Genomic DNA, 26,536 nt, shown 5'->3' on the forward strand with positions numbered 1-26,536 from the left:
TACTTGTCTGCTCTGTGTTATACTGCCTTCCCCATGCCCCACCCCTACATTATATATGCTAATCATAATGCCCCTTTTTCCCCCTTATCCCTCCCTTCCCACCCATCCTCCCCAGTCCCTTTCCCTTTGGTAACTGTTAGTCCCTTCTTGGGTTCTGTGAGTCTACTGCTGTTTTGTTCTTCAGTTTTTTCTTTGTTCTTGTACTCCACAGATGAGTGAAATCATTTGATAGTTGTCTTTCTCCGCCTGGCTTATTTCACTGAGCATAATACCCTCTAGCTCCATCCATGTTGTTGCAAATGGTAGGGTTTGTTTTCTTCTTATGGCTGAATAATATTCCATTGTGTATATGTACCCCATCTTCTTTATCCATTCATCTACTGATAGACACTTAGGTTGCTTCCATTTCTTGGCTATTGTGAATAGTGCTGCGATAAACATGGGGGTGCATCTGTCTTTTTCAAACTTGAGTGCTGCGTTCTTAGGGCAAATTCCTAGGAGTGGAATTCCTGGATCAAATGGTATTTCTATTTTTAGTTTTTTGAAGAACCTCCATATTGCTTTATACAATGGTTGAACTAGCTTACATTCCCACCAGCAGTGTAGGAGGGTTTCCCTTTCTCTGCATCCTCACCAGCATTTGTTGTTCTTGGTCTTTTTGATGCTGGCCATCCTAACTGGTATGAGGTTATATCTCACTGTGGTTTTTATTTGCATTTCCCTGATAATTAATGATGTGGAGCATCTTTTCATGTGCCTGTTGGCCACCTGAATTTCTTCTTTGGAGAACTGACTGTTCATATCCTCTGCCCATTTTTAAATTGGTTTGTTTGCTTTTTGATTGTTGAGGTGTGTGAGTTCTTTATGTATTTTGGATGTTAGCCCCTTGTTGGATATATCATTTACAAATATATTCTCCCCTACTGTAGATGCTTTTTCTGTTGATGGTGTCCTTTGCTGTACAGAAGCTTTTTAGTTTGATGTAGTCCCATGTGTTCATTTTTGCTTTTGTTTCCCTTGCTCAAGGAGATGCATTCAGGAAAAAGTTGCTCATGTTTATATTCAGGAGATTTTTGCCTATGTTGTCTTCTAAGAGTTTTATGATTTCATGACTTACATTCAGGTCTTTGATCCATTTCAAGTTTACTTTTTTGTATAGAGTTAGGCAGTAATCCAGTTTCATTCTCTTACATGCAGCTGTCCAGTTTTGCCAACACCAGCTGTTGAAGAGGCTGTCATTTCCCCATTGTGTATCCGTGGCTCCTTTATCATATATTAATTGACCATATATGCTTGGGTTAATATGTGGACTCTATATTCTGTTAAACTGGTCTGTGGGTTTGTTCTTGTGCCCATACCAAATTGTCTTAATTACTGTGGCTTTGTAGCAGAGCTTGAAGTTGGAAAGCATAATCCCTGCCCCCTGCTTTATTCAGCCTTCTCAGGATTGCTTTGGCTATTCGGGATCTTTTGTGGTTCCATATGAATTTTAGAACTATTTGTTCCAGTTCGTTGAAGAATGCTGTTGGTATTTTGATAGGGATTACATTGAATCTGTAGATTTATTTAGGCAGAATGGCCATTTTGACAATTAAAGATGTTCTTATTAAAGAAATAATACGAAGTTGGGGGTATAAAGATAGATGTCAGATCCCTCAGCCAAATTAATCAGGATAGCTAGAGTAATGAACCAAAAGCCCCAAGGCAAAATTACAGGAAAAATGTAAAGTTAAACCTTTAAGTTCAGAAAGTCAATTTGCAAGAAAGAACTGGAGGAGACCTGCATTGAGAAAAACTCATCTAGGAAAGTTTCTGGAGATTTAGAGTTCATAACCAGTTTAAAAGGAGACAGCAATATGACTTGGTTACTTGAAATGGTAACAAAATTTTAAACTGCATTGATATAGATGTAAAGTTGATGCTTGTACATTAGAGTTAAGAGTGCCAATATCCCACAAAGTCAAAAATCACCATATGACTTTTGATTCCCCGAAACTTTAACTACTTATTGCCTACTGTTTACTGGAAGCCCTACTAATAACATAAATAGTTGATTGACACATATTTTTTTTTGAGAGGGCATCTCTCATATTTATTGATCAAATGGTTGTTAACAACAATAAAATTCTGTATAGGGGACTCAATGCAGTCATTAATCAACCCCAAGCCTATATCTCAACAGTCTCCAATCTTCTGAAGCATAACAAACAAGTTCTTACATGGTGAACAAGGATTGACACATATTTTTTTGTGTTATGTATTATATATTCCATTCTTACAAAGTAAGCTAGAGAAAAGAAAATATTTTTTCAAATTGTCTCCAAAAAAGATTCTGATACATTTATTGAAAAAAAATACATGTATAAGTGGACCCATGCGATTCAAACCTATGTTGTTCAAAGTCAACTATACTAACAACTAACTCATTAAGCAAGTCCTTTACCAATAGATTTAAATCATTTTAACAGATATCATTGAGGTGCTTACTGGTTAACAACTAACCAGTTCAGAAACTAACTGCTTAATGACTAACTGATACACAGGAATAACCAAGTGCATGTACTTCTGAGGGGAGAAAGGCAGTTTCCAGAGAAAAGCTCAGCCTATATGAAATACGAAATGAGCAGCCTCAAGATTCTTAACTGTTCCTCCCTGTGATGCCCTTCCAGGCTGAGGAGCCAGAGAAGCTGAAGCAGAATCGGGCAGGAGCTGCAGGAGTGGCCACTGCCCTGCACCAACAAGGTGAACCAGCCCATAAGCAACTAGGTGTGAGCTGCACGTGCCTGGGACCTCCCAGCACTGCTGCAGGTCTGCCTTCAAGCTCATTCTATAAACCGTAAAATATCCTTGTGACCCTCTCAATTCTGAACTATATAGACAAGGGAATTCTGGGAAGCGTAGTTTTGACTTAGCTACACCAATACTACGCAAATCAAACACAACTGAAAGACTCTTTTTAAACTTTTCATGTAGAAATAATATTAGACTTACCAAAAAAATTGCAACAAGACTTCTTGCATATCCTTCACCCAGCTGTCCCAAATGATAACATCTGATACAGCCACACTACAATAGTCCACACCAGTAAAGGAACATTAATCCTATTAACTAATATATAGAATCCTATTCAAAGTAAGTCAATTGTCCCAGTACTCTCCCTTTTCTGGTCCAGAACCCAGTCCAGGCTCCCACAAAACATATCATTGTCCTGGTTCCTTGGTCTCCTTCAACCTTAGACAGTTTATCAGTCTTCTGAAAATCTTTTCCAGAGTAAATCTGATAGAGTAGGAAATGTTCAGAAAGGTGAAGGCTTAGAGAGCAAGACCCCTGAGGAACTGTTGCCAGAACTAGAGCTGTCAGCCAAGAGAGAACAGAGTCTTCAGGGGACACATTAGTTGTCTCCAGACACCACAGGATGCTTGTGCAAGGGGTAGAGCAGACTTACTCAGTGTTGCCCCAGGCGCTGGAAATAGAACCAAGAGGTGGGATTACCATTAGGAAGACTGCAGCTTGGAACCACGCAGAATGTCTTCTCAGTTAGAACCAGCTAACCGTACCCTGGGCCTTGGCAGCACTGAGCGGCTTCTGGATGGACAAATAGGCCTGAGTAACAAGAAGCCAGGCAGAGGCAGGTCAGAGGTGAGAGGTGGAGCAGGAACAGCCATGGGACCGCTGGTCAGGGCCCTCATGACTTAGGGATGTCAGATTCAGGGTAGAGTCAGAGCAGACAGAGGCTTGACTGGCAGGCCCAATGGAGAAGGTCTGTGAGACAACAGCAGAACAAGAGGGCACCTCATCTAACAGGTTTGCTGCCAAAATCTACTATTACCAGGCAACTTGAAGCATTGCCCACAGCCCTGCCAGCAGGCATCTGTCCAGTCTGCCCAGTCTTACAAGCTCTCTGACCTCTCATGAGAGGGAAGGTGCCTCTAGAGGGACAGAAACTGTGTCCTTTGGTCCAGGGGTTCCAAGCTGGGAGCAGAAGCACAGGAACATCTCTCATGGGGTAGTGAGGCATGCTAGAGGCTGACAGGGCACACATCCATGGCACTGATTCAAGTCTGGGCAGTTCCCATGGCTTCCTGGCCAGGGTCCTTCAAGGTATGTTAAACATATCTATTTGAAATGAATCATATCATTGCTAAAAAACAAAGCCATCACAACAGCAGCAAGGAAAAGCAATTAGCTAATGCATAAATAAAGATCTTACATTTCCATTTTTCAAACCCCATCAATAGTTAACTTTTCTGCCAAGTTAGCTCAGCAAACATTCAATTCGTCAAGGTCCTCATGAGAAGATAGCAAACAACTGCATCACGAGGCAGCACTCTGAGTACTGTGGCCTTGTTCCTCTATCTGGCCACAGATCTGTGGGGCTGTCTTGCCATCCACCCATCTGTCTTCTGTCCCTCCAGACGTCCATTTAAACCTTTGTCCATCAAGCCAACTCTGCACTTCTGTGTTGGACACTGGGAACATACTAATGAAAAAATCATCTTTCCTGCTCTCCAGGTGCCTATGGTTTAGTGGAGGGTGGGGGATGGAGGTAACAAAACAATCAAACTATCAGTGGGTGAAACATGGACTTAAACTAAGAAAATTTAGGTTCCCATTTAAAACTCACCAGCTGAGCCAGTTCTACAAATGTTTCAAAGTCATCTGAAAGGAGTAAATAAAAGTTCTTTGCATTTCCATAGGCACGTTCAGATTTTGTGTGACTCCTGAGAAATTCTTGGGATAGGAATCAGATTCAATGAAATTTAATAGTTATGTATTGAGCTCCAACTAGAAGGAAAGGGATCAAAACCCCACTACCTCCCCTTGTCAGACCCAAGATTACTAGAATCTCTCTAATGAGCTCACGTGATCCCACCTGAGGACCACTGGTGGGAAAGGCCACAAATAGCTGCCGCCAGGAGGGATGGCAACTGTGAAGAGGTGACTTGACTGTCACCTCCCAAACCAGCTGCCCTGGCAAGGTGGGCCTATGTACAGGAGCCCAGGGTGGAGCTTGCGTAGCTGAGCATGACCCTGACAGCCTGAGATGTCCTCTCTTGAAAAACTGCCATGCTGTGCAGAGGTCCAAGCTCTTGGTGCCACTGCAGCCGTGAGCTGGATGGGCCTGGGACAGCCTTTGGTCAATGGTAAACACTCCCAGTTATCAAAGGACCTGAGTTCCAGGCACTTCTCTGTCACGCCCTGGCAACCTTGAGTTGACTCCAGTTCCCAGCCATTGACTAAGGGCTGCAATTCCCTTCTCGACTGAGTTCTTGAGAGGCCTAAAGGCTAAACTGAGAAGCTACGTGGGAAGGCTCTCTGCCCTCTGTAACTAGAACAAAAGTGTGTTTTGGGAACCAGCCTGTCTTGCCAATGGGTTTCAGCCCTGGGCAAGTTCACTATGGATTCAGTGTGACCAAAGAAATTGACAGCAGAATGCTCTTTGGGGTAAAAGGGTTATACCCAACTTTATTTCCAGGTGGCAGATCAGTCACTAGAATCCCATTCACTCAGAGCGAGTCTGTATGCAGCAAGCTGGTCTCTGCCTCTGGGCCCCTCTGTTCGCACAGCTGTCCTTGGCTTCTCTGCACAGTCATCCCGCACAGCCGTCCTCTGGGCCTCTGTCCTCGGTGCTGCCACCACTCCAGCCTCTGCTCTGCTCTCCTGCAGCCTTGCAGCCCTGCCACCGTGTCGTGTCCAGAGCACTGGGCGGAGCTCTTTTTATAGAGTCAACAGCCATGTATTGCCCACAGGTGTGCAGTGAGCTAGTCAGCCAGGGCCAGGTGAGAATCCTGGCCATAGGATCTCTCATTTTATCCACACAGCCCCAGCCAGCATTTTCACCTCCGTAGGAGGGGTCATCAAGCAACACCTCCTACTAATTTTCTCTTCCATCTTGGGTGAAAGAAATTGTTGACAGAACCTTAAATCATTCATTGTTTCTTTTTTTAACCTAATGTTTCTAAGCCTTACTTTGTTGTGTAATCGGGTAACACAGTGTACCTCACAGGGTGATTGCAAGCATTAAATGAGGTATCAAGTATCTACCGCAAGGCAGCACCTGGCACAGGCCTGGCCGGTGAAATCAATCCCTGTTCCTCTCCTGTCTTTCTCAGATGTTTAGCTTTAAAAAGCACATGCAGGGAGGTACTCAAAAACTGAATAACCACTAACATTAATTGAGCACTTGCTATACACCAGGCACTGTATCATGTACCCTTTTTGTGTTAACTCATTTCATTTTCACAACAGCCCTATGGGGTATGTGTAATTGCATCTTGATTTTACAGAAAGGAAATTGGAGCACAGAGAAGTTAAGTACCTTGGTTAAGATCACACAGCTGTTAAATAGTAGAGCCCATGTGTGAACCAACCCATGCCATTCCCAGAGCCCTTGCTTCTAAGTGCTGTGCTGTGTTGCCTCATTACTATGGAAGAGACACAGATTCAGCACCACTCAATTTCGGAGTGACTGATAGTAAGGAGGTGTAGGTGACTTGTAATTTGTGCTAAACCTTGGCCAGATGGGACTTAGTTCCACCTACTTTTCTCTGTCTTTCTAAATCTTCTCAACAATGTGCTTTAGTCTACTTGTTTCCCTTAATTTGTTTATGCTGCTCACCTCAAGGCAGGAGTAATTTGACCTATTTACATAGTGCTAAATGGGAAATGAGAAAGAGAGAGAGAATGACATGATTAACAATACCATGTATCATAAGTGGTAGCCTGGGTCCAGCTGGTCTTAAAGAATCAGGCCAAATAGGGAGGAAGAAGGGAGGATCCTCGTTGGAGTAACATGTTCAGAAACTAACATTCCGCTCTTGAGAGACACTATGCAAAATATGAATTTCCCCTATCAAAGAAGCCTGGCGGTGATATAAACTAGCCCCAGATATGATCACTGTGAAAGAGAAAAAGAAATCTGAGGTTGTCAGTACCAGGTGGAGAATGCAAGAAGGAAAGACATAGAAACAGCCAGGTAACCCTGTCACTGTGGAAGCCAAGGTGCTGGGAGGCCCAGCCCAGAAGCACAAGAGAAGGTAGAGTCCAAGCCAAGAATGTAAGTGGGCAGGATTTGCCTGAAGGGGGTTCTGCCTGTCTCTTTGCACTGGTGTTGCAGACAGGGAGAATCCTGATTTCTATAAAAACCGGGGTGAAGTATCCCACATTCATGCTTTGGGCACTGGTCATGCATCTGCCCCTCGGTAAGTGCCAGGGTGCCAAGATGATCCAAAGGTTGCACCTGCCCTCAGAAAGTTTACTGTCTGCCGGGACAAACAAACTAGCAGGCATGTGCTGGCCATGCTGTGAAGTGACTGCTTATACGGACTTTGGGGACAGAAGAGCAAAGAGGCAGCAGGTCCAGGTACAGGGAAAATGAGGTCTGGCCTGCAGCTTGGAAAATAATGTGGTGTTTTTCAGGTGAGTGCCACCAAGTGTCATCGGCCCCTGATGAGGAAACTTCCTCTGCAAAGACACTGGCATCTGAGCTAGTTCTGGAAAGCTTGATGTTGGGTAAGTGGGGTGGCGAGCCTGCATGGGAGCAGAGGATAGATGGGGCTGGAGACCTGGGCAGAAGTCAGAACATGAGTTACGGCCTGGAGTTTATCCTGCGAAGCCACACATCTCTGGTTTTGGCTAAGAACCCTGGGGGCAGACTTTGCTTGCTAGGCTGCTACTGTGCTCTCGGCAGGTAGTTTTCAGGATTTCTCAAACTATAGGTCCCAACCCAGTAGTGGATAATGAAACCAATTTATAGAGTTTTAAGACTAGACCTTTTTAAAACATAATAATGAAATGGACTAGGGCAGTGCCTTCACAAGATCTGTCATGGACAATCAGCTTTTCTTAAAAAAATCCAATCTGTCATGGACTGATACTTTTGTAAAAGACAATAAAACATTACAAATGAATTACTAGGAAAAGAATCACGCACTTGGATGTCCCAGCATGTCCAACTGCTATAAAAGTTTCTAAAAACCATGCTCTATATGATTTTTCCAGCTTTATTGAGATGTAATTCGCACAACATACAATTCTCCCAAGTTTTAGAAGATATTCATCACTCCGGAAAGAAACCTTCTACCCACTAGCAGTTAATCTCCTTTTCTCTCCAGACCCCCTTCCCAGTTCTAGGAAATCACTAATCTACATTCTAGCTTTATAGATGTGCCTCTTCTGGGCATTCATATGAATGGAATCATACAGTAGTGGTCTTTTGTGGCTGGCTCCTTCCTTCAGCATAATATTTTCACGGTCCCCCCATATGGTGCCCTGTATCAGTGCTTCGTTTCTTTTTATTGCCAAATAGTATTCCATTGTGTGGATAGACCACATGTAGTTTATCCATTCGTCAGTTGATGGACATTTGGGTTGTTTTCACCTTTTGGCCATTATGAATAAGGCTGCTAAGAACATATACAAGTTTTGGGGAGATAACATGTTTTCTTTTCTCTTGGATATATATACCTGGGAGTCGACTTGCCAGGTCATGTAGCTCTATGCTCATCTTTCTGAGGAACCTCCACACTGTTTTCTGTACCAGATGTACCATTTTGCATTCTTAAATGCAAGGTAGGAGGGTTCGACTTTCTCCACATCCTCATCAACATTTAATATATTAGCCATCCTAGTGTGTGTGAGGTGAGGTGATACTTCATGGCAGTTTGTGTTTGCATTTCCCTCGTAGCTAATAATGTCAAACATCTTTTCAGGCATGAAACACTTACTCTTCGTTTCTGCACTTATCTCCTCACTGGCTGGGGATATGCAGCTCACAGACCACACTTCTAGTAGCTCCAGTGATACTTAATGTCAGTCCAGTGCATCACGTGGAGTGACATTAAGTGTTGTTTCCAAAAACTTTTGTTTCAGTCAGATACACATGTTGATGTGATCAGGATTGAGATGTAAAATGTACTAATATGCCTACTGTTTGAAAACTTCTCACCATCCATCTTCATCTAAAGTAGGCAGTACATCCTTGAAGCATCCATCCAAACACATCTCATGGCAAATAGCGTCTGCTCAGGCCTGAGAAAATCTGACTGGCAGCTTCAAAATACGAAGATAACAAGGGTTTAAGTCCCAAACTAATTTAATTAATAAAATAGACTCACTACTTTGAACTATGGTGAAACATTTCAAAAAAATTTTTAAGACTATTTCCATTGTGTTTTCATATTCTATTAATTTCACAACAGTTTTTAAAACCTGATGTTATTTCATGAAAATGTGATTGCTTAAAAGAGCTAGTTTGCCTGAGGTATATACCAAGACAGGTTATGCCTGGGTCTCCCTCAGCAGGGAGTGTGTATGCACCATCACCTCTGTGTGTGCTCATGTCTGCACTCTATGTGCACACATGCAAATGTCTATGCTTTAACAGATGATGTTGCTCAGTTATGTGCCCTGCAGTATTATTCATAATAACTGAGCAGGAGAAGCAACCAACCCAGATATGCACTGAAGGATGAAATGAGTAAAAAAAAAGTGCTATATACTTACAATGGAATGTTATTCAGCCTTAAAAAATTAGGATGTCCTGTCACATGCTATAACATGGATGAAACTTGAAGACATTATGCTGAGTGAAATAAGGTAGTTACAGAAAGATAAGTACTGTACGGTTCCATTTATATGAGGGGCCTAGAGCAGTCTAACTAATAGGGACAGAAGTAGAATGGTGGGGGCTGGGGGCTGAGGGAGGGGGAAGCGGAGAACTGTTATTCAGTGGGTACAGTCTCAGTTTTGCAAGATGAATTATCTCTAGAGATCTGTTGCACAACAATGTGAAAATACTTAATACTCCTGAACTGTACACTTGAAAATTATGGTGGTGAATTTTATGTTATACATTTTTTAATCACAGTTTAAAATAAAATTTTTTTTTATTTTAAAAATGAAATTAGGTCAAAGAAAACAAAAAGGCTCACAAACACATGGAGGCTTAACAACATGCTCCTAAATAATCAATGGATCGACGAACAAATTAAAATAGAGATCAAGGAATATATGGAAACAAATGACAACAACAACACAAAGCCCCAACTTCTGCGGGATGCAGCGAAAGCAGTCTTAAGAGGAAAGTATACAGCAATCCAGGCATACTTAAAGAAGGAAGAACAATCCCAAATGAATAGTCTAACATCACAATTATTGAAACTGGAAAAAGAAGAACGAATGAGGCCTAAAGACAGCAGAAGGAGGGACGTAATAAAGATCAGAGAAGAAATAAACAAAATTGAGAAGAATAAAACAATAGAAAAAAATCAATGAAATCAAGAGCTGGTTCTTTGAGAAAATAAACCTCTAGCCAAACTTATTAAGAGAAAAAGAGAATCAACACACATCAACACACATTTAACAGATGATGTTGCTCAGAAATGAGAATGGAAAAATCACGACAGACTCCACAGAAATACAAAGAATTATTAAAGACTACTATGAAAACCTATATGCTAACAAGCTGGAAAACCTAGAAGAAACGGACAACTTCCTAGAAAAATACAACCTTCCAAGACTGACCAAGGAAGAAACACAAAAGTTAAACAAACCAATTATGAGCAAAGAAATTGAAACAGTAATCAAAAAACTACCCAAGAACAAAACACCCGGGCCAGATGGATTTACCTCAGAATTTTATCAGACATGCAGAGAAGACATAATACCCATTCTCCTTAAAGTTTTCCAAAAAATAGAAGAGGAGGGAATACTCCCAAACTCATTCTATGAAGCCAACATGACCCTAATACCAAAACCAGGCAAAGACCCCACCAAAAAAGAAAATTACAGACCAATATCCCTGATGAATGTAGATGCTAAAATACTCGATAAAATATTAGCAAACCGAATTCAAAAATATATCAAAAGGATCATACACCATGACCAAGTGGGATTCATCCCAGGGATGCAAGGATGGTACAACATTAGAAAATCCATCAACATCATCCACCACATCAACAAAAAGAAGGACAAAAACCACATGATCATCTCCATAGATGCTGCAAAGCATTTGACAAAATTCAACATCCATTCATGATAAGAACTCTCAGCAAAATGGGTATAGAGGGCAAGTACCTCAACATAATAAAGGCCATATATGATAAACCCACAGCCAACATCATACTGAACAGCGAGAAGCTGAAAACTTTTCCTCTGAGATCGAGAACAAGACAGGGATGCCCACTCTCCCAACTGTTATTTAACATAGTACTGGAGGTCCTAACCATGGCAATTAGACAAAACAAAGAAATACAAAGAATCCAGATTGGTAAAGAAGAAGTTAAACTGTCACTATTTGCAGATGACATGATATTGTACATAAAAAACCCTAAAGACTCCACTCCAAAACTACTAGAACTGATATTGGAATACAGCAAAGTTGCAGGATACAAAATTAACACACAGAAATCTGTGGCTTTCCTATACACTAACAAGGAACCAATAGAAAGAGAAATCAGGAAAACAACTCCATTCACAATTGCATCAAAAAGGATAAAATACCTAGGAATAAAACTAACCAAAGAAATGAAAGACCTATACCCTGAAAACTACAAGACATTCTGAAGAGAAATTAAAGCGAACACTAACAAATGGAAACTCATCCCATGCTCTTGGCTAGGAAGAATTAATATCGTCAAAATGGCCATCCTGCCCAAAGCAATATACAGATTCAATGCAATCCTTATCAAATTACCAGCAACATTCTTCAACAAACTGGAACAAATAGTTCAAAAATTCATATGGAAACACCAAAGACCCCGAATAGCCAAAGCAATCCTGAGAAAGAAGAATAAAGTTGGGAGGGATCTCACTCCCCAACTTCAAGCTCTACTACAAAGCCATAGTAATCAAGACAATTTGGTACTGGCACAAGAACAGAGCCACAGACCAGTGGAACAGATTAGAGACTCCAGAAATTAACCCAAACATATATGGTCTATTAATATTTGATAAAGGAGCCATGGACATACAATGGGGAAATGACAGTCTCTTCAACAGATGGTGCTGGCAAAACTGGACAGCTACATGTAAGAGAATGAAACTGGACCACTGTCTAACCCCATACACAAAAGTAAATTCGAAATGGATCAAAGACCTGAATGTAAGTCATGAAACCATAAAACTCTTAGGAAAAAACATAGGCAAAAATCTCTTAGACATAAACATGAGTGACCTCTTCTTGAACATATCTCCCTGGGCAAGGAAAACAAAAGCAGAAATGAACAAGTGGGACTATATTAAGCTGAAAAGCTTCTGTACAGCAAAGGACACCATCAATAGAACAAAAAGGTACCCTACAGTATGGGAGAATATATTTGTAAATGACAGATCCGATAAAGGCTTGACATCCAAAATATATAAAGAGCTCACACACCTCAACAAACAAAAAACAAATAATCCAATTAAAAAATGGGCAGAGGAACTGAATAGACAGTTCTCCAAAAAAGAAATTCAGATGGCCAACAGACACATGAAAAGATGCTCCACATTGCTAATTATCAGAGAAATGCAAATTAAAACCACAATGAGATATCACCTCACACCAGTAAGGATGGATACCATCCAAAAGACAAACAACAACAAATGTTGGCGAGGTTGTGGAGAAAGGGGAACCCTCCTATACTGCTGGTGGGAATGTAAATTAGTTCAACCATTGTGGAAAGCAGTATGGAGGTTCCTCAAAATGCTCAAAATAGACTTACCATTTGACCCAGGAATTCCACTCCTAGGAATTTACCCTAAGAATGCAGCACTCCAGTTTGAAAAAGACAGATGCACCCCTATGTTTATTGCAGCACTATTTACAATAGCCAAGAATTGGAAGCAACCTAAGTGTCCATCAGTAGATGAATGGATAAAGAAGATGTGGTACATATACACAATGGAATATTATTCAGCCATAAGAAGAAAACAAATCCTACCATTTTCAACAATATGGATGGAGCTAAAGGGTATTATGCTCAGTGAAATAAGCCAAGCGGAGAAAGAGAAATACCAAATGATTTCACTCATCTGTGGAGAATAAGAACAAAGGAAAAACTGAAGGAACAAAACAGCAGAATCACAGAACCCAAGAGTGGACTAACAGGTACCAAAGGGAAAGGGACTGGGGAGGATGGGTGGGTAGGGAGAGATAAGGTAGGGGGAAGTAGAAAGGGGGTATTAAGATTAGCATGCATAAGGGGGGGTGGGAGAAAGGGGAGGGCTGTGCAACACAGAGAAGACAAGTAGTGATTCTACAACATTTTGCTATGCTGATGGACAGTGACTGTAATGGGGTTTGTGGGGGGGACTTGGTAATAGGGGGAGTCTAGTAAACATAATGTTCCTCACGTAATTGTAGAGTAATGATACCAAAAGAAAAAAAAAATTAGGTGGCTGCTTGGAAGCCACCACCTAACAGACAGAACTTGGTGTTGGGTCTCACAAAACCGGATTTAAATCTCCACTCTACCTCTTCGGAGCTCTGGGGCTTGGGTGAGCCATGTCAACCCCTGACACTTGTGTGCTTTCAGCAGTAAAAGAGCTAGTTTTCAGTGTTGGCAGGAGGGCTAGCTGGGGGCAGAGTGCCTGGCAGAAATGGAGGGAAATCCAAAGAACTGTGTGGGGTGCAGCCTGAAGCCCCATCCCACTGCTCTTCTGTCTGTCTGTCCTCTGGTCTGTGGGAGCCAGTTTGCAGCGCTGTGCAGTCCTGCCTGGAGCTCCCTGTGTGATCACAGTGAGCTCCTCTCTAGGGACAGCCTCTCAGCCACCAAAGTCTAAGTTACACCTTCTGAAAACAGGACTTTCTGCTCCGTGGAAAATTCTCTGAAGCACCCAGGGATCCAGCATGGGATGCCTTGTGAGAGTCTTTTAGCAGCTCAGCCTGGCTCCTTGCCTTATCGGAGGCTGCCAGAGACAAGCTGTGGGATTTTAGGTGTGTTCCAAGGGAAGCAGTGGGGACTTTCTGTACCCAGGAAAACTCCCCAGCCAGTCAAGTCTCCATCCTTTGGCTCAAGGTTTTGCCTCATAAAATGAATGCGTTCCTGAGATACTACAAATTCTCTTACCATTAAATAACTTTACATTTTCCTAAGAGTTTTTACATACAGAATATCCATCCAGCCTTATCACAGACTGTGAGGTTGTGTTATAATCTCTGCTTTTATAGATGAAACTCTTAATCAGCACCTACTATACTTCAGGCACTGTTCTAGGCTCTTTCTCACCAATTACCTTCCTCCATCTAGTAGGCGGCCTGGGGAAGACTTGGAGCCAAGCCTTCCCTGCATGGTGCTTTTCCCAGAGCCCTTCAACTCCTTTCTAGGTCATTTTTGCCTCAGTGTGAACCATCGACCCCTTTCAGCGAGCAGACTTTACTAGGGCGAAAAAGGTACTTCCTGAGACAGGCTCACCAAACAGGAGCATACAGGCAGGGGTGGCAAGATGAAGGGCCATAAAAGTGGGGAACTCAGGACTCCAGTGGTCCCAGTTCCAGGCCAGCCTGCCCTGCCAAGTTTCCTGGGCTCTTGGTCTCTCTCCTCAGACCACTCTCTGACGTAGTAGGCTAGGTCACTGGCTTGAGAGGCAGACAGACCTGGGCACAAGTCCCTGCTAAGCCTTGGCCTCCTCATCAGTACCATGGGGATAATAATACCAGAGAAATCAGAGAAATGATGTGCATGTGGTGCTCCACCCACTCTGGCCCATGCTAATCGCTCAGTAAGTGCTCTGCTAAGGCCACATCCGCCCTTCCCTCTGCATCCTCTATGTCCAGGCCAGCCACAGGCCCCTCACTGGTCCTTCTTTTCTCCTGCTCCAGCCAAACTGCCATGCTTGAAAAAAACCCACAGGAAATTGCATCAGAACCAGAGAGTCAGATGGACAGGAGAGGAACCAGGAAGTAGCAGAGTCCTCACCATCACTGTCTCCTCCAGCAGGACAGGCTGACCCCTTGGGCCAGGCCTCAGGGACTAAATCCAGGCCCCCTCCTTCCTGTTTATTCCATCAGCATCCTGGCATTTTACTTGGCCCCAGTGAGGAACTGTGGGTTCACCTCAGGCCTTAAGAGCAGCACAGGCCCTGGGCTGGGAAAGCCAGGTTCAAGTCCCCCAGTGGGACTGTGCCGTGCTGCACACAGGCTCAGAGCAGAGATTTAGAGCCATCAGGCAGGGGCAGGCCTTGTTGGGTTCCTGCTACCCAGGGGCCGGCCTTCTGCATGAGCTCAGTCTGATGAGCTGCTCGTGCTGGTGATACCCCAGGGGAAATAAGTCAGCGGTTCTGAGAAGTCCTATCTCTCTCCCTAACCACCTTCCCCAGAGTCCTACCCACCTTGGGACTTTCTCACCCTGTGAGGGAGAGTCCCTTCATGGCTGCCTTGCAGTCTCTCTTGAGGAAATGCCTTAACTCACACCCCACCCAACGTTAGTTCTCTTCAGCAAAACTACGAAGAAGTGATCTTCCTGTGGAGGTAGTGACACAGTGGAAAAACGGTGGGCTCTGCAGCAAACACGCTTGTTGCAATCCCCAGCCCAGTATTTACTAGAAGTTCTTCAACCGCTGGGAATCTCAGTTTCCTCACATCTATCATGACTAAACACCACCTAGTTCATAAGGTCACTGTGATGATTAAACAAGGTGATATGTCAAAGTGCCTAACACACCGGGCACATAAAAAATGCTCAATAAATGTTTCCTCCACCTTCTGGAGGGAAGGTCATAGGCCATAGCTTAGCCAGTCTGCTAATTAGCAACCTGATACTTTCAGTGTTATTTGGTGGCCTAGAAATGATTAGAGGGAGGAAGGGATATTGTCTTGGCCCTGGATAAATTCTCAAAAGCGTGAGGGGCACCATAGTATGTGCACTCTACTAGTAAACCAAGATGGTGCCCCCAGTAACTCCCCTGGGCCCTACAGACACTGAGAGGCCACCACTGCTGCCCTCAGGGGCCCAGCTGGCATGGCTGCAAGAGTTACTTTCTGCTAAGAGTGGAGGCTGCAGTACTCCTTCAGGGCACCCTGTCCTTTTGCTCTGGAGGAACCCCCCTGTTAATTATCAAAGGTTGAAATGGAGCTATGATTTTAAGAAGATTCTGGGTGTGTCTTTGGAAGGCAGAGTTGCACATTTGCAAAGTAGGCTGCTGTGGACAAATGTGTTCTTATTAAGGAAGGACAAGGCCAGTGAAGCATCATGGGCGGTGTCCTCCCCATTTGATCCTTAGGCCTTTTGTTAGTGGTCTAAGGGCAAGAAGCTAATGACTATTTTGTGAGAGGCACATGAGACTCTGGGCACAAGCACAGCTGGTATGGCACACAGGTGACAACGTAAGGTACCAGTTTGGAAATGGCAGCACATCTGATGGCTATCATGATTGTGTCTTACCTTCCTAATATATTTTGTAGGAAGTATTGCTGGCACTTAGGAAAGCTATTGATAGCAGAGTAGCTAAGAAAGCAAACTGCCTGCATTTGGGGCAACCCACCGAACTTCTCTGCTTTACCTTTCCTGTTTACAAAACAAAGACAATAGTCTTTCCTCTAGGCAATGCACATAGAGCACTTCGGACAGGGCTTGGTGCAGGGTATGTTCTACATAGGTGTCAGCACTAATTTTTTTCAGTCACCTAAAATATCTGCATTCCAGTGGATTCACTCAGGTTTTCTAGGTTTGCATTGTATCATCAATGAATAATGAAAACTGGCCAGTTCTTTTTCCATTATCCTATTTTCTGTTTCTCTTTCCTGCTTTATCTCACTGGCTAAAATGTAAGCCTTTTTGGGGAATGGTGAAAACCATGTTGAATTTTCTAGCAGCTGTGGGAAGGATGGGCATGACACAAGGTGAGAGTGGCCAGAGGCAGAGGCATGGCTAGGAAGCTGCCATGGTAATTTAGCTGTGAAGTGTAGATGGCCCTGCTATGGGTAACTCCCAAGAAAAGAGCAAAGAGGGTCTCCAGTGAAGAGACCCCTCAGAATCAGAGCTGATTCAACCTGGTGGTGATTCTGATCATAAAAATAAATGACTGAAACTGACAATCAGGGTAATTCTATTATAATGTATTCATCAGAAAAGGAGAAAAAGAAGGTAAAAGATTTATAATCTCCCACTTCAAGATTAGTTTTGAAATAATGGATCTGGGAAAAGTTTGCAAACACATTCATTTTCTACTATATCTCCATGGTTTGTCACACCTTAGCTCTTTCTAATATATTTTACAATGTGTTAATGTTTGTAAAAGTGTTTCTAGTTTAAAAAGCAAGCTTACACATTTGGCCTTATTCAGTCTTTACAAAATCCCTGTGGTAGATATTACTGAAGCATTGGATATGAGGCACTATCTCATAATGGTTAAGACTCTGGAGTTTGAAAACATACTAGCTGTGTGACCTTCGGTAAGTCTCTTAACCTCTCTGTGCCTTAGTTTCTGCATCCATAAAGTAGAGGCAATAGTATGACCCCATCATGGAGCTGCTTAGCAGTATGGTAAGTACCCTGTAAGGGTTAGCTGTTATTATGAATCTAGGAACTTGTAGTTTGCAAAGGTCTCTACCTTTCTTACCTGACTTTCTTTTATGCTCACGTGCTTGTCACATAGCCCACTGCAGTTAAACCATGGATTGTCCTGTTACTGTTTATGTTATGAATCTGCCTCAATCTCGAAACCCTAGTTTAGACAGGAAAATGGTGCTCCCCTGGGTGCATCAGGCTGAAGGTCTTCAAGAGGGGAGACAGGTGGACCCAGCTGAGTTGCCTGGCTAGGCCTGGAGCCATGGTATGAGCTCAGTTCCCCTCACCCTGGGGATCCATGACAGCCACTCTGATTAGGGTGGCCCTGTGACTTACAGTACTATTGAATAATTAGTCCAGGGCAACAGGCCAGAGCCAGGCCTGCACTGGGCAGCAAGGAGGTGTGGCCATCTGGCCTATGAGAACCTCTTCCTCCCCACACTGGAGTCTTGGTCCCCTGTGACTTAGCCTGACCCTGGCCCTCAGTCCTGCTGATGGGACGCAGCCCTTCCATTGTACATGGGCACACACCAACAGGACTCCATGAGAGATTCTGCCTTAGAACCTGTTTGCCTCAGTCATGCCACTGAGACACACACAGGGCATGGAAAACAACAGGTGAACAGAAGGCAGAGATCACTAGGCACATGCTGGGTGCAGCTGCCAGAGCCCTCGGCAGATGAGGGTCTGCAGGCAGGCTGCTGAGGAAGCCTGGGAAAGGAGAAGACTTCCAGGAGACTGGGGATTTGAGGAGCAATCTGACGGGGTGTCTGAGGAGGAACAGGGTGTGCGGGGGAAGAGGCTGATGCCAAAACGGGCGAGGCCTGTGGTAGGGCCAGGAGCAGCTATTTGGTTGCAGTGGAAAATCCCAGCCAGAGGCAAGAATTCCATTCAACAAATATTTATGACACCTACTCAGTGCAAAGAGGGCCAAGCTGAGTCACCGGGCATGGCCCTGTTCTGGCACCACAGCTGTTGCTGCCAGTGGGACGTCAGGGGCCACCAGAGCAGACGAAGATCTTTGAGAAGCTGCAAGAACCAGGTTGGGAGCTGAGGACCGCCTGGCCCCAAGTGATGCCTTGGCCCTGTGGGGACCTGGGCTCAGCAGCCAGTTGGGGCTGCACTGTCTGAAAAAGAGCTGTGAGTTACAGGGCACGTGGCCACTGCCCAGGCTGCGCCAGGCAGATCTGGGGGCAGGGAGTACCGAATCTGCTACCATAATACCGCATGGAGCAGGCAGGTCTGAGAAGAGGCATCAACAGGGGGCAAAAGTCCCTCTCCTTCCCCTGCTCCAGCCTTCCCTCCTCAGGCAGCCCTGAAGCTGAGGACGCTGAGACTACGGGCAAGGCCCATGGGGGCCTAGGGACCTCTGCCTCCTTGCTCATCTGTTTCTCATTCTGTCCTTCTCTCCACATCATGGTGGTCTGACTGGGTGGTCAACCAGCCTCACTCACCCGCTGCCCCATTGTCCCATTTCTCACAGGGTCCCCGTCCCACTGTGGGCACGCTGGCCCCACTCTCTCATGCCTCACTGCCCCAGCACTCATGGCCTGAGGGTCCAGAAGCAGCACTAGAATGTCCTCCAGTTCTGGAGTTGGGCTTCAGTCCCCTCGCCTCTAAGGGTTCCACAGCAGGACCCCAGGACCCTGGGCAGGCAGCAGCTGGTCCCAAACAAAGTGACCCCTGGAGAGTGTGGTTAAGGCCCAAATTATCACCCTGTGCATGAACACTAACCTGCCTGGGGAAGAGCAACCCTCTGTGGCCATTCCTGGGAAATGGCACCTCAAAAGGTTAAGGCAGAAGTCGGCTGCTCCTCAGGTGCTATTCCAAGGAGGCCTTGTGTTTGCAGAGCCATTTACAGACTGCAGAGCACAGTCATGTTCTGCCCTTAAGAAGCCCCAGTACAGATGAGGAAACCGAAGCTCCAGAATTCGAACTGGCCAACCCAAGCTCGGCAGCTGTTAAGCGGTTAACCGGGGCCCATCTCCTTCCGGGCCCCACGCTGTTTACATTAGACCAAGAGCCTCTCTCACTCTGCACCCAACATCAAGTCCAGGTGATGGGCTGGTTATTGCCTCCCCATCTAAGGCAATCACCCCTGCATATTTAGGTTCTAGCGCCACCACACTCCACAGGTATTTCCTCCCGTGGGCCTCCTTCCATTACCCTAGCCCTGCCACCTGCCTTTTGACTGAAAGGTCCTTTGCTTTCAACTGTCAGTGAGTCACTACTCTTTCTTCAAGAAATGCCACCTCCTCTGTGAAGCCCCCTGTCATGTCCTAGCAAAGCCAACCTCTCTCTCTGGGCCCCTACATCTCTCTGCCCTTGGACCTCTGCTGCTACGATATTGGCCCACTAAATGGGAATTAACCATTTGTGGACCCCCATGACCCCCACTCCCCCCACCAGCCCAGGAGCACCACTCCTTTCTCCTCAGTGGCTGTTTGAGGGAAGCAGGGAAGGAGGGAAGGAGGAAGGAAGTCCAGAGGCCAGACTTGTGTTATTAAGAAGGAGCTTGCATCAGGAGGGCACCCTGTCATCTTGAGAAGCTGGAGAAGAGGAGGCCAGGAGAGTGACTTCATGGACCCTTGAGCCACCCAAGGGTCACATGTCCTCCTCCTTTTTGGCCCTCCCGAATGAGGACATTACTCAACAACCCCTCTGCCCCACCCACTCCTTGCTTTACTCAGGGAAGGGATGGCTCATGGAGTCATCTTTCCTGCCTCACTCCTTTTTCTCTCTGTTCCATGGAATCTCCCTAGTACCACCTTCTGCCTCATCCCGTTCCAGTTCCCTGCCCTCAGAGAGGCCAACCTGGGAACCCCCTCAGGCCTCCCAAACCCCTTGGAGGGAGCAGCCAAGCCAGGACCAGTGACTCACTCTGACCTTTGGGGCCCCGAGTTTGGTGAGGACAATGGCGCCAGCAGCCCTCCTGCCCTCCCTCACTTGGGCCAAGGGCCAACTCCCCAGCCCCGACTCCTGCAGAGCCAGTCCACTCCCGTGTGCGACCCATGGAACACAGCTCTGGGGAGCCCCAAGAGAAGGCCACGCCGGCTTGCTGCCCAGGCCTGGGAGGTAAATGTCAGAGCCATGGCCTGAGCAGCCTCAGACAGCCTGAACCTGCCCAGTCACACTCCCTGCTCCCACCTCAGGAGCTGTCAGGGTGCTTGATAGTCTACCATCAGAACCCATTTCTCCGATGAAGTGCAAGCTTTCGGCTACCTTCCTGGGAAGGCCAGCTGAGCTTGGTTGGTGTTTTACATCTCTCTGAGGAACCAGTTGGCAGAGACAGAGCCTACTGGAAGGGGCAGGTCTGGAGAAGGACACTGGCTCTTGGGCCAGGAATGCCCAGGGATTCTCAGACTGGAAGAGCTGGAAGCTAATGGTATGTTTACCTGAGAGAGAAAGAAAATGAAAGCGTGGAGCCCACCTGGAGGCGGGGGTCTGGGGATGGGGCAGGGCATGACAGGGATGGCACTCTAGGGGTTAATCTGAGCTGCCCAGCCTCTGCAGAGAGAGGCTCCTGAACTGGTGTCTTCTGGGTTTTAAGTGGAGTTGGGAACCAAGGCTGGCCCAGGGCTCCTCGAGTCACAGCTTCCTCCCAGGCAGCCTCCGTCTCCCGCTCCCTCACACACCCCCACCCTTCCTTGTATCTGTGTCTAATCCCAGGAAGCTGCCAGCGTTGGCACAGGCCACAGACGGCTGACTCATCTGAGCAAACGGCAGCCTCCTCAGCCGCACTCGCTCCAGCTGCGTTTGTTTCTCTCTGTGCCTGTTCAGCTTCCAGCCACGCCAGCCCCACTCAGCTGAGGGGAAGACAACCCGTCTGGCCCCGACCGGAACTGCTGTCCACTGGTCCCAGTGGTTCTGGGATCTGACCAGATAGCTCTTGCACGAGGTGTGGATACTGTGCTCTGAGCAGCACCTCCTACCTGCTCTCCCCAGGCCACTCTTGCAGCCAGGCAGGCTTTATCAAAAGCGAGCGTGACCACATCACACTCCTGCTTGAAGCCTCCCGATGGCTGATCATCGCCCTGGCACAAAGGCCTTGCTCTGCAGCCTGAGACTCAGGGCCTCCACAGCCAGAGGGCCAGGATGCCATCCTCCTCTCCTGCAAGCCTTCCTCTCACTTTTTTTTCTCCTTCATCTACTCAGAATAAGCACAATTCTCCAAATAGTCCGTCTGCTCTGTCACCCTGCCTTGTCCACACTGTTCCCACCCCTGAGAATGCTCTTCCCTTCATTGCCTGTCTGGCTCTTACCTCCTTAAAGGACCTGCTCTCTAGGCCTTTCCTGACCTTCCAGCAAGATAGCACGCTTCCTACCACCCCCTCAAAGGGCAGGTACAACCCTCAGCAGACAGGAACCATGTCTCAGCACAGTTTTAGGAGGTACGCGGGCCTTGGGCACAGACTGCAGAACCCCAGCAGCCCACCACAGCCCACCGCCGGGCCCATGACTGATAGCCTGGTTTGGATGTGGCAGACAAAGCTAACAGCAGTCACGAACGAGGCTTCAGGGCTAAATAGCCACATGACCTGGATGCCCAAAGAATTTTAACTCCTCCCAGAAAAGAACAAGAAGTGTCTGGGGGTCACCCTCAGGGACTGTACCCCTAACCAAGACTTTCCTGGCTCCACCTCTGCCCCTTTTTTACGAGCAGGAAGGAGGCCTAGCTGAACACAAAGGGAGAATTCCCTGGCCCCCTGGTCTGAGGCTTGTGGCTCTCTGAAGGGCCCTGATGGTGGGAAAAGTAGTCTGATGGCCCCGAGGACCAAGAGGAAGAAAGACCACCCAAAAATGCCTGGTGGGGTGCAGGAAGGAAAGAGGAGCAGTTATGCTAAGAACAGGGACTCTGGAGTCAGGCTCACCTAATTCAACTCCTGGCACTGGCTCTGGGTGGGACCTTCCCCCTCAACCCTGGTCTCTTGTCAGTAAAATGGGTTAATAATGGTGCCCGTGAAGTCCTCAGCACAGCCTGGTGGAGAGAAGTGCCCAGCAAATGCAGCCCCTCCTACCTCGACATGGGACCACAACCCCTGCCTGGGAGGCTCTGGCAGGCCCCTTCCCCTTGTGGGCTGCAGCCATCCAGGCTGTACCACAGGGATAGGCCCACACACCTCATGGACCTATGCCAGAATCCATGGGCTCAGGGGAGGGGGAGCCCATGGCCACACTCAGCCCCTGCACCCAGACCACCGGGCCCAAAAAGCACGTGCCCACCCCCAGCTCCTGACCAGCCACAGAGAAGAGGAGTCAGGGCCACGTGGCCTGCCCACTGGCTCATCTCCCTAAACACTCTCTCCCCTGCCCAGGCACCCCAGGATCCTGGCCTTTGACCTTCCCTGTGGTCCTGCCCAGTCCTCCCTTGGCATCCCCAGTAGTGGGTCTCTTTTCCCCTCAGCATGCTAACCTGCCTGCTTCCTTCTGGCAGGTGACATGGGGATACCGAGGCCATGATGGTGCAACGTCTCATAGTCTTTCTGGCAAAGGCCAAAGCATTGCATGACCATTTGAGGTCCTCAAAGCCAGTCTCCAGCACCAGGAGAGGGGGCTTTTCTCATGTACACCTACTCCATCCCCACCACCAACAGGGAAGTGAGGAAGGGGAAGGGGTGAACCCAAGGTGCAGAGCTCAAGAGTCAGATCCCCACTTACCAGCTGGGTGGCCTCTGTAAAACGGAGATATTCCCCCCCAGGATGGAGGTGACTAAGTCTTACCAACAGCAAGGAGGCACTTAACTGGGAGACATATCCGTCACCCTGTGGGGTGGTCAGCAGGAGGCCTGAAGCCAAGAAGGGGTAACTGTCCCCCTGTGCTCAGAACCAGCTGAAATTGAGCTGCCGCCCCTGCCAAAAGCTACAGAACAGAGCAGGGCAGCAGGGCATGCAGCACCCAGATGCAGGTCACAGGGCAAGGACAACACTGGGAGCTCTTGTCCCAAAAGGCAGACCCAAGAAGATTCAATCTCTTAAGTACATGCTCAGGCTTCCTGGGCTGCTGGCCAGGGTTTACTCGGCCCTGGCCTCCTCCACAGGCCCAGTAGGGACACTGCCTCCCTCTGCCCTGACCCTCTCTGGGGAAAGAGAGGTCAGAGACCCCAGGACAGAGGAAAAGGGGCAGCAGACTCAGCTGTGGCTGGACTTGGTGCTCCTGTCTCTGGGGTAGTGGGTGGACGGGAAGGGAGAGCAATGCATCCAGATCAACTCAGGACTTCACTCTGGCTGTGCTAAAAGACCTGGGCAGGGCTGAGGGTAGCAGCAGCTTCAGTCCTACCTTGCTGGGATATCCAAACCCTCTGGTCCAGATTCTCTGAAGGTCCACCCCTCGGCCGGCTGTACCCGGGCAGGTTGCAAAAATGTCTGAAGCAGCTCTGTGCAAGACAACAGGGAGGGCTGGGCTCTGTGGGTAAACTAGAGAGGGGAGCCCTTCCTCTCCCACCCGAGGTACTCAGAGCATTTTCTTAATGTATTATTTTTGCTAGGCCAAAAAAAAATATCATGCCTATGCAGGCTGAAGGTGCCAGTTTTAACCCTTTCAGCTGATTTCCTTTCATCTCAGAAGGATCCTAGCCCAGGTGCCACGGGCCCTGTGACAAGCCCCATCTGGGTCCAGACCAACAGGAGCCCATCTCTGGTGGGCCCGAGGGGCAGGGGACTGTGGGGGGAGGTGATGCTCTGTCTTTCCGGGAAGGAGCTTTTCTGTGCAGTGTCTCTGTGAGACAAGCAGCAATTGTGAGATGAACATCTTTTTAACCCCTATTTTGCTTGAAGGCATGGAGTCTAAACGAGAGGTGAAATGACAGGGATTGGAGCCAGCAGGACTGGATTTCGCTGCTTAGGGCCTGCTGCCTCTCTCGGAGGAAACAGTACACTAACCTGATTTGTAGAGCAGTTCTTTGATTGCAAGGGCTTTCACGTATCAGAGTGCATCTAATCCCTGGGTTTACAGAGGCGAAGTCTGGGCCACAGATAGAGAAATACCTCACCTCAAACCTGGGCCGACAGGATCAGATGCCAGATCTCCTCCTCACTCCAAGTTTGACTCAAGCAGCCAGGCCCTGTGCTGCACAGATGAAGAAAACTTGGGCACCCATACCCTTCACCCCAGGGCCCCCGGACAGAGCTGCTCTTCCTACCTCCCATCCCTCCCCAGGGAAGAGAGAAGGAGGCTGCTTGGCTCACCAGCCAGCCTCAGCCCCCAGAGCCGTCTTCAAGGCACCTGGTCTATGTAGCCACCCACTGTCTGGTAAATGTGAGCGGGGTGGAACTCAGGTTGCCCCACACTCAAGCGTGAGGATCTTACATTGGTTTCCGTAGGGCACCACTCTGAGGCCTGTGCCCAGAGGCTGAAGGGTCACTTCCCACCCAGCTCACAGTCACAGCTTTTGCAAAGGCCCCAGCAAGAGAAGATGGATGGCACCAAGGGAGAGCGTCTGCTTGGGGGAGGTTTCTTCAGGCTCTCCTGTTGGGGGGACCCAAGTCCCAGCCTAGATGGCTGCCCAGAATAGTTTGTTTTACACAGAGAAGAAGTCTCAGTCACTGGCTGGGCCAGATGTAGCCACCCCCGCAGCCCCAGTGCAGCTAGTCAGCAGCCGACATCTCACAGTAGGAGGAGAGAGTACATACCCTGGAGGGCTTCAGCCAGGTTAGCTGTGTGATTTGGGGCAAGTTCTTCAGTCTTATCAGTAAAACTAGGATAGTAATACAGTACCTACCCCATAGGATAGTCATGACAAGTATATGAATTAATACAAGTAAGATGCTTAGCACAGTGTCTGACTATAACTCCAGGGGAAAATCCTGGGACAAAATACCTTTGAAACCGAAATCAGTCAGAGAACTAAAGTGGGAGAAACCTGTTTATTGCTTAACAAGCAGTCATCCACTTCTGCTCATCCTGTCCGGTCCAGATATGCCCTCACTAGCCCCTGTGATTACCTACTGATATGGAGAAGGCTACTTCCCTCCACCCCTTGGAAACACCTATTGATACAGAGATGAACTAAGGCCAGGTGAGAGATTCTGGAAATACTGCAATTTTACCCACACTGACACACTGTTAAGACCTACATACGCAGTTGGTTTGTGATTACTACTGTTGTTATTATTGTTACTATATTCTGACCCAGGAGAGATTATGGATATCAAGCAGGCAAAAACCTATTGCCCTTGGGAAGGTTCCGCAGAAGTGGAGAGGCTCTTATGAAAGCGCCCGTCATCCTCCGTGGGTGGGTTGCTCACCAAGGGGGTTACTTCAGGTGGAAACTGCCATTAATAGTAGTTCCCTTTTGGACCAGTCACAAAGCTACAGAGCACAAGGGGGTGAGAAATTTTACTATTATGGGAGTGAGAAATGTTACTACTGGGTGGAATGCCATTTTTAGAAACTGGGAAGTTATTTTGAGTGAGGGTTAGTGTTTGTAATTTTTTTAATAACCTCTGTACTCTAACAATACATGCTCCTTCCTACCCTTCTGAGGAGAAACCAGGGCACAGTGGGGAGCCCGGCCATGCTTCTGTGGTTGCTAGGCAACCCCTCTGGCCTCCCACCCCAGCAGGGCCTAGTAGAAAGCCGAGGGTGGTCTCCATGACCCCCCACAATCCCTTGTCACAAGTGCTAGAGCTCATTAGATATCTCTGAGGCCTCTAAAGGGTGTCTAGAAAAAGCAGCCTGGTTTTCTTTTCAGCCTGAGAATGTGTAATTAGTAAGGTAAGTCACAGTGAAGAGCATTTTGTACAGCTACAGTACTGCCCTGCTGTGGGTAAAATTGTAGTATTTCCAGAATATCTTGCCTGGCTTTGGTACATCTGCATATCAACAGGCAGTCAGTGGTGGAAAAAAGTATGGCTTTAATGCATTTTCATCTTTCCTCAGGGGTGGGAAAGTTCGTCTCCATATCAATGGGTAATTACCTGGGCAACAGAAGGCTTATCTGTACCTGAGAAGTGAGGGGGAGGGCCGGTTTTGCTTCTGCTGGAGCAGGAAAGCGAAATGGGCCCCAACTGCAGCTTGTAAGCAATAAACGGATTTTACACTTTATTTC

This window comes from Manis javanica, chromosome 4 (genome assembly GCF_040802235.1).
Source record: "Manis javanica isolate MJ-LG chromosome 4, MJ_LKY, whole genome shotgun sequence".
NCBI lineage: Eukaryota > Metazoa > Chordata > Mammalia > Pholidota > Manidae > Manis > Manis javanica.